This window comes from Rhipicephalus microplus, unplaced genomic scaffold (assembly GCF_043290135.1).
Source record: "Rhipicephalus microplus isolate Deutch F79 unplaced genomic scaffold, USDA_Rmic scaffold_16, whole genome shotgun sequence".
NCBI classification, from domain to species: Eukaryota; Metazoa; Arthropoda; class Arachnida; order Ixodida; family Ixodidae; genus Rhipicephalus; species Rhipicephalus microplus.
The window spans coordinates 9,377,208-9,394,129 of NW_027464589.1; the positions used below are offsets into that span (position 1 = coordinate 9,377,208).

General features: G+C 39.4%; 1 long non-coding RNA gene across 1 annotated transcript; it reads right to left on the reverse strand.

Annotated features, from left to right (window-relative positions):
* Positions 1-6,854: 6,854 nt before the first annotated feature.
* On the reverse strand, positions 6,855-16,354 carry LOC142784963 (uncharacterized). Its single transcript, XR_012888785.1, has 2 exons — positions 9,133-16,354; positions 6,855-8,112 (listed from the first exon to the last, which is right to left on the reverse strand). It is a non-coding gene; the product is annotated as an uncharacterized LOC142784963 (long non-coding RNA).
* Between the last annotated feature and the right edge of the window lie 568 nt (positions 16,355-16,922).

Below are 16,922 nucleotides of genomic sequence, written 5' to 3' on the forward strand. Positions count from 1 at the left end.
TTTATAGAGCAAGGGATTTTCCCCTGAAATGTTTCTTGACATACATTTTTAGTACCTTAAAACGCATGCGAATTGTTTTCGGAAAGCTTGAAGCTTGACTCGTAAAATGTATTCCCAAAAATTCATTCTACATTCTCAATGAAATTTTTACTTACTAACTCCTATATTAAAATAGAGAAAAGTTTGTTCCATTGAACAGGGGTGTCCTTTTAACTTGAAAAAAATTTTACGAACCCGTTCATGGGTGTTTGTTGCTGCCTTAAGGAAGAGAAATATGGCTCATATTGGAGATTTTTTCCATAGACAGATAATAGTGAAATGAAATATATTGTATTAACGAATGGTCAAGTAGTTTTTCTGTAGGCGAAAAATAATTTTAAACTCACATAATGCAAAATAGTGTGGACAACTGGCGTCAAAATTCGCTAAAAAAGCTTTTTTTTTTTTGCTCATGAGTGGTCGTAAGTTCAACATTGACGTGTTCCAGGTAAAAATATACTGAACTGTCGATTTAGTAGTGATTTTCATTGCGCACTGACTGGAAGTTTTTGTTTACTTTTTGTTTTAGGTGAGAAAATTATTCACTAGTTATATTCGGCTTATCTAAGTTATCTGTGTGCTTGCACGTGTTCATAACTTGTAACAATGGATCCTAGCATGAAATACACGCTGCGTGGAAGCGAGGAGCATTTAGAGAACATATTAAGCTTTGTTCAGACTAATTGAAGTTATTTATTGGGGAGTATTAGCCTCGGTCCGTATCGAAATGCTGAAAATCAAGACGCCGATTTATTAAAAGGTGAAATGTCAAAAAGCTGAAAATTTTAAATGCCATAAAATCGAAACACCTAAAACAGCAAATGCTGGAAAATCAAAATGCTGAAAAGACGTATTGAAGAAAATCCCTTGAACAATGCACGCGAATACCCCCGATTCGGAGGAAAATGGACGAAGATGTGGCGGGGTGTGTTCCCAAAAAGGAAAGCCAATACTTTGTTGCAGTTGTGGTTATGTTCATGTGTTTGACAAGAAGGTGTATTCTAGGCACTATTGGAGGTACGAGAAGTGCGGAGACTGCAACGCCAGAGATGCAACGGAGAGATGACAGAAAACGAGTGTATTTACAATATTCACAGTAACAGTACTGCGGGTAAAAACAACCACAATGGCCAGGACAGGCACCATTTAGTCTTCTCACTTCTTCGGTTTCTAGGTAAGCGGCACATAACAATACTGTCAGTGTCGTGGTTTTGGGACATTAACCCCCCCGCCCCTCAAAAAAAAAACACAATTGAAGACCTCATAACTCCTGACGGTAAGGCGAAACAAAAGTCACTCATGGTGGAATGTCACAATGTTACTGCACAACATTGATGAGTATCTGATTGTGACTTGTAATGGCCACACCTGGTGGATCCAAGGTATTAGTGGGATTAGTAGATACCATTTTTTAATATCAGCTTTGGCAAGGCTGTATGCATGATACTGAGGTAGTAGTGCAGAGCCAAATGCATTCATATAGTGATAGTACTCTGCACATTGCGGGCTTCAAGTCTAACACCAATAATGAACTAGAAATCGCTCCACGTATATCAAATCTCAAGGGTTCTGCTAGCGTGGTGCATGCACCAGAACCGATTACAGCAGATGAAGACGCACTGTGACCGCTAATTATCGGTCGTCATATGAGAATTTAACCATTCCTGAAATACCCTGCGATATCGCGAAGATTCCTTCTGGCTCAAAATGACAGGCGAAAATTTGCCGATAAAGTGAAAATTTCCTGCACGGAACATCACTGAGTGGCTGCGCCTGTGAGACATACTTCACCGTGTGTAAGCGCTTTGAAAGGTGGTTTCACTGCCGCATAGGTTTTTTGTGCGGTGAAACCAACCACTTTGGGGATATTCGCAATGCCGTGAAGCGACCTGTCAAGACTGAGTTAGGTTATAGTGCTTGCAACCCTGTTAATTTTAACCAGCGAAGTTCATTGGACATTTGTATTTATAGTGGGATCATATCATATCATCCATCTATATTAAAACACTTGTGGGCTCTTATCGCAATAAGAACAAAAATTTATTGAGAAAACTGAGTTCACGTGTGTTACCAAAAAAAAAAAAATCAAGCAATGCTTTATCGCTCGGCACGAGCAATGAGGTGGCACCTCGCTTCCAATTTTCTTTGTCAATTTGAATAGAACCATCATATGCATCATTTATAAATTTTTTGTACTGTTCTTGGGTCATTTATTTTCAAAATGTATATTCTGAATTTTATTTGTTTTGGAAATTTTGGGTGTACAGTGTTTTTATTTCGTAACTTAAGACATGCTTGGGCTAGTTGGTGATTGGGAATCAACATATTTGTACAGCGCAGGACTACGAGTAGTTACGATGTAACTACAGAAGAAGAGACAAGGACAGGTATTAACGAAAACCCTGAAAATATATACTCATGACGGAACACCACCGCGCAATCTGTTGCATCACAGCAAGACAATCATCATCTCATTATATGGTTACAAAGCCAGAAACTCTCTTTCTTATTTAGTCAGAGCAAGCGAAGGCATGCTGATACATCGATCACTCAGCATTTGCATTTCATTGGCCTCCATAATCTCTCGTGTTAGCTGCTGACGGTGTTTGGCTACAACAGTGCACTTTACGAAGTGTTGGAGGGCCCCATTAAGCTTAAAAGCTTATTTGGGTCAAGTAGGAAACATTTAAACACATATATTTTACTACATACAACTTGCAATGTAGTCATATTTAAATCATACATTTAATAGAAACTTGCTTCCACTTTGCTTCAACCTAAGAAAGCAAGTCAGCAAAACTTGTGGAGCTTGCTCAGACCCTGACTCAATAAATATTTTTGGGAGCCATACTCGCAATCACGAAATTTTTTTCAACCGGACTTGCTCGGACTCACTGTCTTTTTCGACCACAATACCAGTGCATTTTAACACCGAAATTTCACGTAATCAATGCTCTTCTTGGCACCTTTTCATATGGTGCCTTCGAATACGAGTTACGAGTGCTCGTAAACCAGTAAGGTCATTTTTCTTGAAAGAGATGACAGCGCAATATATATTCGTCACCAACTTCCTTTAGTTGTCAATGATAAGGGAAAGGTCAAGGCCTTCACTATGTAATTCATGCCACTGATCAAAAGATATTCAAATGGACTTGGCAGTAGCGGCGAGAGCTGTGTGCACGGGCTAAACCTTCTGGCACTCTTATCGCAGGGCATTTCAAGCAGCCGCACCAAGAGCGTCCAAACGGTCCACCGCTTCTCCGAAGCAATCCAGGGTCTGGTACCAGGAGGAGTCATTGTCGGCTGCGCCTGCGCCCTGTCTCCAGGATCAACGTCACGCTTTGCGCACTACAAAAGAAGCTACGTGGTTGTCACAGCTTTCACTTGGCAGTAGCGGCGAGAGCTGTGTGCACGGGCTAAACCTTCTGGCACTCTTATCGCAGGTTAGTGTTCCAGATATATCGGGTATTTTATTACCTTGTTACATATCTACGCTTCGTCGCTGCTGCCAAACAGTGAATCCAGAATTTGTTGTATTCTTGTGCGGGCATTGAAAAATGGCTAAAGACATTGCTAAACTCAAGGAAGAAATGAAGGCAGAACTGGTAAAGATAAAAGAAGAGATGAAACAAGAGATAAAATCTTTTGGTGATTCCCTTCAAAGGGATTTACGGAATGAAATCCGTGAGCTAAAAAATGATCAGCGTCAAATGACGGAAAGCCTCAACTTTGCCTTCACTTCAATTGAGGAGCACAAGAAGAAACTGGACGATGTGATTACAAAGAACAGGAATCTTGAAAGTGAAAATGCTGCTCTTCGTGCTGAGTGTAAATGTCTTGAGAGCAAAGGCAGGGATCTTGAAACAAGGCTTGTTCTTGCTGAGCAGTACTCGAGGAAGGCAAACCTCGAGATACAAGGTGTACTGAAACAAGACAATGAATCTGTTACTAACATTGTCTCTAAGATTGGCAGTGCCATAAATGAGCAAATAACTGCAGGTGATATTGAGGTCTGTCATCGGGTGCCAAGCCGAGACAGCGGCAGAAGTAATATCATCGTCCAGTTTAAGTCTCGTGCAAAGTGAGACAGCATTCTAAGGAAAGCAAAACGAGCTCGTCTAACTAACAAAGATGTCGGATTGACCAGTGAAAATTCTATCTATGTGAATGAGCATCTTTGCCCAGCCTTAAAGAAACTTCTAGCTCTTGCTGTGAAGAAAAAGTATGAATACAAATGGGAATCCGTCTGGTCATTTAACGGGAAAATCTATGCGAAGCAATCTGACGATACGCCCGCCGTGCACGTTCCAAATGAGCATGATATTGATAAGGTGTTTTCGGGGTCGTCATATGCAACTGCGTAGGCGCAGGTGACAGGCTGGGCTGAACACTGTGCCGTACTATCAAAATGGATAACGACTGCGCATACATAAACTTAGCGTCACTTTCTGCTATTAAATCTGATTACTCGTCATGCCAATCAGTTTTGCATATTAACACTCGCTCTGTAATGAATAAAGAGGACGATATTTTGCTTTTTTTAGAGCAACTCTCATTCAAAGTGGGTGTTCTTATGCTGTCTGAAACCTGGTATACGAACAACAGTAGCAAGTTGAAACTGCCTGGATATGACAGTTTCTTTTCCAATCGATCGGATAAACGTGGAGGGGGTGTTGCGCTTTATGTGACTACAAAGAAGAAATGCCATTTAGTTCATGAATACTGCGTGTCAACAGAATATTACGAAATGCTCACTGTCTCCGATCAAAATGAAATGTTCGCTGTTGCTTATCGCCCACCGGGTGGAAATATTAGGCGTTTCCTAGCATTTTATGAAAGTTTCCTGGACTTCACTTGCAAAAACAACTTTCACTTGACATGCGGTGGCGACTTTAACATCAATATTCTTGATGACAGCACTACTTCTACGGAATTCGGTACATTGCTGTCTTCGAGTGGTTTCAAAAATTTAATTACTACACCAACTCGCATTACGTGCGGCACATTGTCTTGCCTTGACAATTTAATAATAAATGCAGAGACAAAGATTTACACCACTGGTACTGTTGCTTCGGACATTAGTGACCACCTCCCTGTTTATGCGCTATATGAAAATCAAAGAGAAATTCGAAACCGTCAGGTAGAAACATTCACTGTTCAGCGAATAACAGATAGTGGGCTGGTTGCCTTTAAAACTGAGATAATGGCCCAAGACTGGTCTTCTGTCTTGGCATTAACGTCCGTCAATGAGGCATACAATGAGTTCATAGAGAAATTTATAAAAATATACGAAAGGCATTTTCCTATGAAACAAGTAAAACCACCAAAAAAAGCGAGAAAGCCATGGGTAACAAAAGAACACTTGAAAATGATTTCGCGTAAAAATTCCTTGTATCATTCATTTTTGAAGTCTCGTTTGCAAATACAATTAAAGGAATTTAAAGCTTTTCGAAACCAATTAAATTGTGAGCTACGGCGTGCCAAACGAGCTTATTACGAGCAACTTTTTCTGTCCGCCTCACAGCAGCGGCCCGATAAGACATGGAAAATAATAAACGATGTTCTTGGTCGTCGCACCAAACAAAGTGTTCCAAACAGTATACTTCATGACGGTACTGAGTTGAAAGGCGAGGCCCTCGCTAATCACATTAACCAACATTTCATTAACGCTGCTATTCCTGCTGCCTACCCCACCTGCGCTGCAACGTCGGGAATAACAAACTCAAGTCTTATTGTCGAAAGCATTTTCTTCCAGCCTACTGATGAATACGAAGTCTGCGCTACATTTCAATCCTTGAAAAATACTAATGCGTTAGACACCAACAACCTGCAACTAGGCCCTATTAAGCATTGTATAACTTCTATTTCTCCTGCTCTTGCTCACATATTCAATTTAACGCTTCAATCGGGCGTATTCGCACAGGCAATGAAATATGCCAGAGTTTCGGCAATATTGAAAGCAGGTAGCCCTAATGACCCCAATAACTACCGGCCAATTTCGGTGTTACCTGTGTTTTCTAAGGGGCTAGAAAAAATTATACACTGTCGCATGGTCAATTTCTTCAATAAGTTTGGTATCATAACTAACGCGCAACACGAATTTAGGAAACACAGGTCAATGGAAACAGCCTTTCTGTCAATCAAGGAAACGATAATAAGGAACATAGAAAGGAAATCCTATGCGCTGGCGTTATTTATAGATTTTAGTAAGGCATTCGACTGCCTAAGTCATAACATTTTATTAGACAAACTAGAATGCTACGGAGTACGTGGTAGCTGCTTATCACTGTTTAAGTCTTACTTAAGTGACAGATACCAGTGTGTTTACGTGAACGGTGACAGGTCGTCTTGTCTAATAAACAAATTTGTCGTGCCTCAAGGAAGCGTTTTAGGGCCGCTTTTATTTAATATCTACATTAATGACGTTGTGAACCTTAATACTAATGCTGAATTTATTATATACGCTGATGACAGCACTGTCATATTGTCTGGGAACGACGTGCGCAACTTGACAACGGATTGCAATGAACTGCTAAGAAAGTTATCTACCTGGTCTCGGCTAAATCAACTTAGGATCAACGCGAAGAAAACTAAGGTAATTATTTTTCGCTCCAAGAACAAATTGCTTCCATTAAATAATACTATTGCTTTTGAAGGTCAAAAAATCGAAATAGTTGACAGTCACAAAATCCTTGGCGTGCACTTTTCTTCACAACTTACTTGGGACATGCATGTAAATTACCTATGTGAAAAGCTCTCCTCTGTGACAGGTGTCTTATCACGATGTCGTAGTTTGCTACCTAAAAAGGCCAAAGTACAGATTTATAATGCTTTATTTCATGCCCACTTAAATTATTGCACCTTAGTGTGGAGTACAACCACTATAATTAACATACGTAAAATTCTGATGCTACAGAAGAAGATTATTCGCTATATTGACAACATAGACTATTATTCTAGCACCAGAGAAGCATTTCCTAAGTACAACATTATTAGAATTGACAACCTTTATACTTTTCGCTTATTACATACTGCACGATATGCTTCTGAATCCCTCAAGAACTATATAAAACAGTTGGCATCGTTAGAACGTCGTAGAATTGATGTGAACACAAGGAACCCCCGAGACATGGTTAGTTCCAAATTTCAGGACGCACTACAAACATCAATCGTTGGCATAAAACCTACCATCTACTTTAAATAATTATAAAGATATTAACACGGTCAGTAAAAAAGACTTCCGCTTATATTTCGTTCACTTGTAATGTCACATACTGTGACATTCTGTGTAATTGAATTGTGCGTAACTTACGTTGTTGCTTTAACACAGTCTTCTGCTTACATGAATTTCTTGCTGTGTTATATGGCCAGTGTTTTTCTTTTATTTAGTCCCGAATAGCTAGTATTGCTACATTAGTACGGTGTTATTATTCTGTGTTATTATTATTTATGTTTATTACTTATGCTATAGCCGTATTTTATTGTATGTAGGACTTTTTTTATTTATTTTTTCTAGCACTTTTTATGCACATGTATTTATTTTCCCTTTTTCTTCCTGCAATCTTCATGCTGGAAATCCATGTAAATCGCTGTATATGTACATACGATTTGGTATTCTGTTTTACTTGTTGGTTTTTTCGTCTGCTTGCTGTTACTGCCCTGTATAGTCTGGTCGTTGGGTCTCGTCAAGCTACTTATGTAGCTTTTAACCCAACCAAACCATCCAGTATGTATAAACTGGTAAATAAAATTGAATTGAATTGAAAAAAAGACACGGCTTTGAAATATGTGAGCATTGACGCGAGTATGAACGCTGATCTAGGTAAAGCAGATAGTAATGCTGAAGAAAAGTAGATATGACCATAGCTTGGCAAACAAAAATTGAACTCAGATTCCCTCAGGAAATGTATCTTGCACTTTGGACTCGCTCGGACTCAGAATCGCCAAAATTTTCTAGAGACGGACTAATTTGGACGCACACTCACAGAAATGTTAAACTGGACTCTCTCATTCTGAGACTAGCGCCTCGATCCGAGTTAAAGTGAGTAGATTCTGAAGTGAGTTCGCTGATATCTGCAAGAAAGAGACATTCCTGGTATAAGAGCAGAAAAGGACACTGTTAAGAAGCGAGGAAATTACACAAGCGCATGTGATATTCGTACAAGCCTAGTTCTTATTCGTAAAATTCTTAAGGTTATCGGATCATAATAAAAATGCTTGATTTTAAATGATTCAACCAAATTACTACTTTTTCCAGCTCATATAACTATTTGCCCATCACTAAACCTTGCAGTTCTTGCTTCTTCTAGCTGTTTCGGACAGGTGCGTGGAAGAAGTTGTGGCTGAAAATCACATGCATGTTTTCTAACAGGGCGAACTGTTGGAGGCCAATATTTTTCAATCAAATGTCAAATGGGAGAACTGAAGATTACCAAGCATATACAAGCTGCCTTGTCAGGTTTCATGCATGTTTGGAATTTGCTGTGAGGAGGGCTCGACATTTGTAATCAATTTCCAGCATTTCTAGTGCAATGAAGCTGTAATGTTCTGGTACAATCTTTTAAAGGGACTGTCTACTGCACAGAACTTTTTGCTCATTGTGGTGAAAACGAGAAGATTGTTAATCTCATCAGCACCAATGAGCATGTCTTTGTACCTTATAAAAGGAGTAATTTCGATGTTGAAAATCTACAAAGCAACTGCTGGCACCACCTAGCAGTGATGTGGTTCTATTTATCCACACAAAAATGCTCGCAAGTAGGCTGATTTTGCTTAAAAACAAACATGTTTAACTTGAAATTACATTTCATTCTCTTGAGGGAACTTTAGACTGCACAAGAGAGTACTTTTGCTTGTTTTATCACGCGTTCAAAGAGGCACCGTTCCACTGCCGGCGAGACGGTCGCGTGCTTGCCTACGGCGGAGAAAAGCGAGTGCTGCGTCTGGCGCCGCTCTCAACAACAACAACAAAAAAGTCTTTGGCAAGTATTAGCACAACTGATTTCAGTAAATTTTCAAACCTTGCCCGTGGGTCCAATGTCATCTAGTAATGTTGCGCGAGCCTTTGTGCTTAAAGTGCACAACAGTACTTACCAAAGTTCTACATAGGAGAACATTTTGCCATCACGTTTCACTTAATCATGTTGTCCATATGCAACGCAGAACACCTAAACACAACTGCAAGACAGCGGGGACCTTCTGCTGTTATGTGAAGGACATTTCATGTTTGTTTTAGTTGCATACACACTTGGCAGGAGTAAAACCACTACAGTTCGTTTCACAATGCTGGCGTACCAGTGTTGCTGGAACAAACGCTTCCCATAAACTGGGGTGGTTTTTGAGGCTAACTAAACAAAGCTGGAGAAACTTCGATAATACATTATCTGACAATTTCCATGCTTTATACGACCAGTACGGTGTATGTAGTATTATTGGTGAAGGCCTTGCAAAAACTGCACACGGTTTCAGTTTTAGACTTTCACACCATTGTGATCACGTCCACCAGCCATCGTTCTGGGCGTTCATCACTCCGATAGAAGAAGGCTGAACGCAGAATAAAAAAATTTTTTCTGAGGATTTCTGCACACTTGCCAGAGAAGCCGTTGCAATGTTGGACACTTCAGACGTATGCTTTTTATTGCGATACAAAACAGCAAAGCAGTGGAGGACTATCATAGTCACTTGAAAGTGAAAGAATTACTTGGGGTGCTGCCTTGCATTCTGGCCTTCAGAGCTTGCATTTGAATGACTAAATTACTTATGAGCCCAGACTCGGAGAGGACACTGCACTTGTTTGCACTTGTTTCATCATGAACCTTTACCAACACGCCCAACTGGTAGTCATCCTACATACTTATGAGCACTAATTAAAGCTAGGATAGATTTATTGTCATTGTACCCTACCCACCAGAAGCTTCAGATGGTCTCGTCTAGCCTCTCGATGCCCATGGTGTGTGGGAAAAATGATGCAAACAGAGTTTTTATTTCACTTGTGTATTTAATTGCTTATTTGTAAATAATAAAATCACCAATGTTCATTTTAATGAGTTTGGTACAATAAGGACATAATAGTAACACACTGTTAATACAAAATAATTGAACTGTCTCTTTTTTTTCTTGCAAATGGTGCTTTCATTCCTTATTGAGCCACCTTTGCTGCTTCTCAGCGCACAAGCTCCGCTATCCATTGCCACGCACCCCCACAAGGCAGACCTATATACATGCCCGTGAAGCATAGAAAAATGTGAGCCATGTTAACTCAATACTGTGTCCCCACAGTTGACATGCATTTCAATGTGCAGTACTCTATAGGTGTGCTGCTTGCCGAAAATATATCTGGTAAGCTTAGTGATCAAAATCTGTCATCGACAATGCGCTTCTCATAGTGTTGTATGCATTATGTCTTGGGGTCCTCTTTATTGTGCTGCTTGTGTGCTTCTCTGTGTGTTCAATTTCCTGCCTTCTTTTTGACTTGTACTATAGTTATGATACATCTAGGATTGCTGACTGCTTCCATTTCCTCATATTTCCTTGCAAAGTTCTGAGAAACTAGAATAAAAGTTGACTTGAAAGCAGGTCGCAGAATTCTGTACTTAAAAACACTTTGGTATCTTTCCCACTTGCAGGCTGGCCACCAAAACAGTGTGAACCTCGGTGCTAAGGGCTTGAATGCCACTGGGTTGTAGTGCCACCAACAGCAAGGGGATTGCGTCGTGATGGAAGAAGAGGATGCGCATAATCACGAGCGATGCAGCAGCAATACTGGCGCGAGGGGGACAGAAAATAAAACATTGGTTGTGTGAAAACCTGTCACCTGTCGAGTCGTTTTCTCACATGTGCTACACAAGGTATACTAACGTTCTCCTCATTGTGGACATGTACTGTGATAGGGACAGCAGCTGCCTTTGTGTAGTATTTCTGAATGCTTTGTTGTTGTTACTAACACAAAGCTGTCACATAATTTAACCTTTTACGCACTAAAATTATAAATGAACCGTAACAATTACAAGAGCACGCCTGAAAATGTTGATACTTCATGTTACTTTGCCTAAAAAATGTTTTAGTTTTTGAAGCATGAAGTTGGTTTTGTTTAATCCCAAACAAGCGAACTCCACTTCTTAAAGGAGTGCCAACCCTTGAAATCAAACTAAGTTTGCATAAAAGGAACTGAATCATCGGCTGTCAGTGCTTGCAAGAAATGCTGCGTGAATGTCAACCGCTTGTTACGCTCTGTACACAATTGTGTACACCACTTGATTTTTCTATTTGTATTTGTAGGGGCTAAGAAACACATATTGACTATCTAATCTCTTCATTTAACTTTGTTTTGCAGCATACAGTTGCATATTTATTTTTATTTTATTTACTCTCAAAATTCTCACGGCATTAATAGAGGGGACTGGTTACAAAGTAGCTAAGGAAAATGCAGCAAGAAAAGTTATTCAAGAAAGAATAAACTCATCATTATACAATGTTAGCAGTGTAAGGTCAAAAACACAATAGATATTTCAGCCTGCAAATACAAAATATTAGTTAAAGTCTATTTTGGATAATTACAGAATACTGAGTAAAGTTTATTAGAAAACAATTACTAATAGTGACATGTCTTTAGGTGGTTGTTTTCAATGTACCAATGTACAAGATGAAAACACTGGGACTTGCATAATGCGATGCCAACCTTATGACGAGGTCACTGCAATTGTATATGTACCGAGGATTAGTTGATCATGCAGGGTGGTATGACAGAATAATTCGTTAAATGAGGCCACATAGAATATTTTCCAAGGGGGTGCAAAAGAAGCAAGGCTTCGGCTGGATTTCATTGAAGTTATACTAGCAATGCAATTACAGTGAGAAGGTTTCAAGCGAATGGAGTTATTCTGTACAAACAAGTGAATCAAGTTGTCGTGGCAAGGGTCTCGCACAGAAGAGGCATATTCAGGTTTGGGACGTAATATTGTTTTATGTAGAAGTAGTTTTAGTGTGTATTGTAGTTTTGAGAAGTTGCAATGTATGTAGCCTAATTTGTAATTGGCATTATTAGTAACATATTCAGTGTGAGGTGCCTCAGCTAAGTTCAATGTGAAAAGAACACCTAATTATTTATATGAGCTGACCTGATTCTGTAGAACATCTACCTAGTATGTTAGCAGGATGTCTGCATATCTTCTTACGCACACTTGCTTACATTTACGCATGTTTAAATCTGTTTGCCATGTGCTACACCAAGCTGCTACAGTGTTTAGGTAAGATTGAAGAAATGAACTGCCATTACCACTAGTTTTTTTATTGAAAATTACGCAGTAATCTAAAAAAGATTAGGTAAGATCGGAGGAACTGCCATTACCACTAGTTATTTTATTGAAAATTACAGAGTAATCTAAAAAAATCAATGTTTGAAGAAGTTGATGTCAGACTCAAGGTTGGCGTCGGGTATCTTTTTTGGCACTGGAGCTGGGTTCATGGCCTGATGGGGGCGCCCAGAACATGAAAGAAACCACCTCCACCAGATGTCGCATAGTTGTGATATGGACTAAGGCAGCAGGCGGCAATTCCAAGATGAAATTTTTTGTTTGGCCGTACTTGTGGCCGAGAAACAAAGTCAAAGACTACAGCAAACCACAAGTTCGGTTTCTTTTTGAATGCACCTTGTGTTTTGCCACTATTTTCGTTGCAATAGCGTATCGAGTGCCTACATACAGTACATACAGCTCTTCATAGATGGTATTTGAAAGGGCTAAGAGAGCAGTTCACTTTTATTACTTTTATTCTCTCGAAAAACCCTTGCACCACTTGGGCCGTACCCAATCATTCGCAAAATTTGAGATTAGCTAGTTTGTATGGCGAGACCTCAATGTCGAGGTGTTTCATGCATTTGGCACTGTAGTCACTGCCTGCATTGCTTCATTTATGGTGCTGGCAACAGTGCTGTCACCAGGGATATTTTAGGGGGAAAGAGGAACACATGCTCAGTACAATACTTGCAACAACCCTGAATGGCAGTGAAAAACTTGTGCAAAGACACATGCCCGTCATGAGGCATATGAACATTGATACTTGTATAATGGCTTGCTGAATCGAAACTTCGTATAGAGATTAAATAAGAGGTGTGAGCATAACATTTCACAGCTCTGCATTTGGATATCTTCACACTTGTCGAAACTTATATTTTGTGCTTCTGGATTTATATAAGTCCACATCTCTTTGAGAAACAAACTAGTATGCCAGCAGTGGTCAAGCTTCTAATCTTCATAACTGCAAAAATATTAGAAATTTATGCAAAGGAATAAGCTATCTTTTATCCTCAATGCCAAAAGACATAATAAACTGGGTGTATTATGATGCCTCTATAGGTGCTATGATGAACATTTTCATAGCACTGCAAAGACTTAGCATCAATGTGTACAGCTGACTGAAATGCGTGGCCTCCACATTTGACCAGCAGCTTCCTTTGGCAAGAATTTTACATTTTCAAGGCCACTTGTGGCCGCCTCAGTTGGTCTACTCTTGTTTAGAATGCTTCTTCAAAATTAAAAAAATATATTGCTTTTTCTTTTTACAACAGCTTAACAGCTTAAAAATCTTAGAGCCGGTTTACTATTTCCTCTGATTTTAACATTACATTGCAATGAAATGCCAAGTTCATAGGCTGAAGAGGTGTATAGGCATTTTAGACAACTCGTGCAAGAGCTTTCAGAGCTTCCCAGAAAATAGACATTGCTGGCATTAACCGATATATTTGCCACCATGCCTGTGAAGGCTTTGAAAAACAATTTCCAGAATATATTTGCCTTTGCAGCATTTTCTACTTGGCATATGCTGTGTTGCAAGAGGCAGTTGAACTTCTATTTGCTGCATTGAATTTAATATTTGTTTCTAAAGTGTATACTATTGAATTGTGAAGTCTTTTTGCAGCTTATAATCCTTGCACAAACCAGGCAGTCATATGCACGGATGTTTATTTGAACAGGTACATGGCTAAGGACTGGCTCTCACCTATACAAGGTTGTATGATGAGGGGTCTAAGCAAGCAATGATCCTGTGATACTTTGAGGCATTTCACCAGCAAAACATTGTTTTTCAATGATACAAAAATAAAACAAGGTGTAATTGCAAGATCCTGGGTGACTTTTAAGGTCTAATAGTTTCCTAAAAGTACATAGGAAAGTTTATAGGAAAGGTTTATAGGAAGACATAGGAAAGTCATAGTTTTCTTGATTTTTAATAATGACATCGTTAATGTTATAACAGAACCAGTTCAAATTCGCTTATTTGCAGATGACTGCGTAATGTATCATGAGGTTGTTTGTCGAGAAGATCAGGAACTTTTGAATACTAACCTCCTTAACGTTTATTCATGGTGTAAACAATGGGCCATGAAGCTTAACAAAACAAAAACAGTATACATGCATATAACAAAGAAAATACATAAACGGCAGTTTTCTTACAGTCTTCTATCTAATCCCTTAGTTCAGGTAAATGAATACAAATATTTGGGGGTGACCATTACTAACAACCTCAGTTGGAATTCTCATATCGCTAACTTTTGTGCTTCTTCTTTTCGCAAGCTTTGTGTTCTGCGACACAAACTTAAACAGGCACCCCCCGAAACCAAGCTTCATGCATATACATCGCTAATTAGGTCTAAGTTAGAATACGCTTGCACCATCTGGGATCCTCACACCAACCACAATACTAACGCACTTGAAATGGTTCAGCACAAAGCTGTTAGATTTATTTTTTCTAAATTCCGTTCCACCGATTCGCCAACAGCGCTCATGCAAACTCATAGAATACAAACATTGAAATTAAGACGTAAAATACTCAAATTTCTTTTTCTTCTGAAGAATAACAAACTCTCTTTTCATCCTGGATCATATCTACGCCCGTTATCAACTAGACTAACCAGACATCATCATCCTCAATCTTTAACTTCATATCATACAAGAACTAACACCTTCAAATTTTCTTTTTTTCCTTGCACTATTAACGAATGGAACTCACTGCTATTGTCATTGATTGATTCAGTTGAGTCAATTGACCTGATCGGTTTCTCATAACCTAACACTGAAGTTGAAATGTAAGCGTTTATTTTGTTTGTTTTTCGCCTTTTGAAATGCTGTGTTTTTGTTTTTCAATTTACCCCTCCTGCCTGGGCCCATGTGGGCCTGCAGTATGTTGCAAGTAAATAAATAAATAAATAAATAAATAAATAAATAAATAAATAAATAAATAAAAGTAACTCAGGCATTGCAGTCGTTCAGTTGCCATGGGAATGATGGCAACTTCACAGATTTGCCTAGTTTTCGTGTTTGCAGGCTTCCCATGCACTTGTGGCTGTGTTTATAGCTGTGCATTGATTTTAAACCTTTGCTAAACTTCGTCTTGTGGCAAAGCAAATTCAGGCCACACGGAGCTAAAAGAACGAACATTAGACACATTTGTGTACTACCCATCCCTGCCATGCTAGCTGAAGTGCTGTGCGTTGCAGCTGCCACAGACACTAGCATCAAAGTTCCCTATATTTCATTCAGAGCATGGTCTATGCTTTAGAACATCCTCATGTGTATCTCTATGCATGGTCTGCACTCCTGCTTTTATTTCAATTTCATGTGACGACTATGTGGCACTTGTGGCCAGGTATGTTTTTTTTTATTTGCCATCAAGTTTGCATGACTGATTGTTGGACAAGGGCGGGTTGCAGGAAAAAAAAAAGAGAAAAACATCATGTCGAGGTGCTCGGTCGCATATCATAACGTTGCGCGTGCCCTCACAGCTTCACCGCATTACACATGGGTGCTGCACTGAAGTGCCAAAAAAGAAAAGAAAACACGGGCGCTTTTTTCTGCAGGACGCACCAGAAAAATTTTGTTTTTGTTCGAACCTTACTTGGGCTGATAGGCAATATATAAGCAGTGGCGTTCTTTTGCCCTAATCTGCTAGGCTCGGTTCATTCCGTTAATTAAAACGGCCAGCGTCGCTCATGCACTCGCGAAATGCACCGTGGATAGCACCAAACTCTTACAAAGAAGGCACAAATACAGGGAAAAAAAATTCCGCCAAATTTAGTGGCAATCTGGCAACAACCACCCCAAAATCTGGCAACTGACTTATGCATCGCCAAAAGGAACCTTGCCAAAGGATGTTATCAACGTTGCCTGGAACAATCTAGCATCAAACAAAAACATCAACATTATGTCAAGCTCAACTGTGACCTAGTTCAGGTAGTTACCAATCTCATTCATACACTGCGTCAACAATAATACTCAACATGCTGCAACAAAGTTTATCAACAAAGTACACCCATATATTGATAGGCTGCACAAATTGAGGCCAGCCTATGAACAGCTTCAATGTTATAAAAAACATGTCGCAGGCATTTCGTTGATTTATTTTGTATATCACAGGCTAAAGAAAGTGGGGAGTAGATACAACATTAATGTTGTTTTAATTTTTGAGCCTGCCAATAGGCTAGGTAAGATTTTGTGCAGCTATGCAGACAAAGAATAATAGATAAGAAGGAGACTGACATCTTTTGTAAAACGCACCAACGAATTCACTAATTTCCATACAGGTGTGGTTCATAAGTTTACTATTAGCCGCAGCCATTTCTATGTAGAGGGAATGGGCTGCTGTATTTATCGGAATCACGTAATCAGGACGTCGATGACGTATATATAAACATTCTGGAAGAAATCTACAGGGGATCAACTGCTACTATAGTGCTTCATAAAGAAACCAACAGAATACCAATAAAGAAGGGTGTAAGGCAGGGAGACACAATCTCCCCAATGCTATTTACCGCGTGCTTACAGGAGGTTTTTAGAAGCCTAGAATGGGAACAGTTAGGGATAAGAGTTAATGGAGAGTACCTTAGTAACCTG